Source organism: Rana temporaria, chromosome 10 (genome assembly GCF_905171775.1).
Source record: "Rana temporaria chromosome 10, aRanTem1.1, whole genome shotgun sequence".
Taxonomy (NCBI): domain Eukaryota; kingdom Metazoa; phylum Chordata; class Amphibia; order Anura; family Ranidae; genus Rana; species Rana temporaria.
This window is the reverse complement of record NC_053498.1, coordinates 94,378,937-94,380,746: the sequence shown is the minus strand read 5'-3', so window position 1 is coordinate 94,380,746 and position 1,810 is coordinate 94,378,937.

Here is a 1,810-nt window from a genome sequence, read left to right as displayed (position 1 = left end):
AGTTGGCCTGGACTTTTAACTTAGACAAAGTGTATCCTTACTGATAACGGGGTGTCTATGCATCATTCATCTAAGCAAAGGTCAACAGTGATGAGTAATTGTTTGTTTTGCAAGCAAGATGTGTATGTTGAATTGCACCAGGAGCGATTATAAAAACTACTACCTATTACCTACTAAAGGCAATCAAGGATATTGTATAATAATTCTATTTATATCGCTCCTAATGCAGAGAAAGATATGCAGTAAGTCTGAGAAATCTCAGGGTAACTGATGGAAGTGTCCCTTTCAATGCTCTAGGCCAGGGGTCTCCAAGCATTCTAAACAAAGGGCCGGTTTATTGTCTTTGACTCTTGGAGGGCCAGACTTTGGCCAGCGGAAGTGAAACTTTTCCTGGCATCAGTGGGCGTAAACATCTGCTATTAGGGTGAGGATGAGTGCCCCATTGCTGGTATAGGGAGGAAGAGTGCCCCATTAGTGGTGTCAGTGGGAGAAATGGTGCTTCATTGTCGGTGTCAGATGGCAGAATAGTGTCTCGTATCAGTGGGAGGGATAGTGCTCCAAGGGCCGGATAAAGGCAAGCAAAGGGTCGGAGACCACCGATCTAGGCAGACTGGCTTCTGAATTCTATGCTAGTTGGTCCACCTGGGGAACTAAGAATCTACCGCCAATCAAACCCAAAAAACGGGAAGCCACCGCCTCAACTACAACATATAGAATGCGCCCTGATCAACACAAGATCTGCAGTCAAGCACAGAGAGGAAATGCACAACTTCATCGTCCAACACAACACAGATTGCCTCTTTATCACAGAAAGTTGGCTAACACCGGACTGTAATCCCATCCTAGCAGAATTGGTGCCCGAGAACCATCGCATCCTAACCAAGCATAGAACAGGACAAAGAGCAGGAGGCCTTGCAGTGATCTACAAATCCCACCTTGCTCTCACCAAACCAACTCTACAGAACTCATTGCCCTTTATGGAAACACTCACCCTGCAACTTCAAACTACACCCGAGGAAACCGTCCACATACTACTATGCTACAGACCGCCCGGACCAAAGACGCATCTCCTCACACCCTTCATCGAATTCTTCTTGACGTACACCCTGAAAACCAAAAACCTGCTGCTACTTGGGAACCTCTGGGCTAACTCAACCCAGGATCCCATCGCTACCGCCTGCATCGACCAACTCGAAGAACTTGGTCTGCAGCAACTGATAAAGACTCCCACGCATGCGTCCGGTCACATTTTAGACCTCATCTTTAAACAAAACATGAATATCAACAAGCTGGATAACAGTCCTTTACCTTGGACGGACCACCACGCCATCAAATTTATATTAACCACCGACACCATCCTTCAAAAACCCAAACTCCCTACAACAATACACTGGGCAAGATCGCAGAAGAAACTACACTCTGAGCTCTTCAAAACCACACTGGTGACAAAAATAGAAGTACCAAATCTGAACCACTCAACGGAACAAACACTCAACGCCTTAAACAAAGCATTACTACAAATAGCAGACACAGTCGCTCCAAAACGTAGAGCTCTCAGCCGGAAAAACAACTCGGGCTGGTTTAACGACACTCTCACTCTACTGAAACAAGAACGCAGACGAGCTGAAGGAGCCTGGAGGAGAAACCCATCAAAAGAAAACCACACAAAGTACAAAACCCTCACCAAGAATTACCACAAAGCGATCTTTAAAGCTAAAAAAGAACATTTCGCAAACACCATCTCAAAAGCCCTAAACCGTCCATGGGAACTTTTCAAACTAGTCGCTAAGACTATGAACCCCTTCTGCCT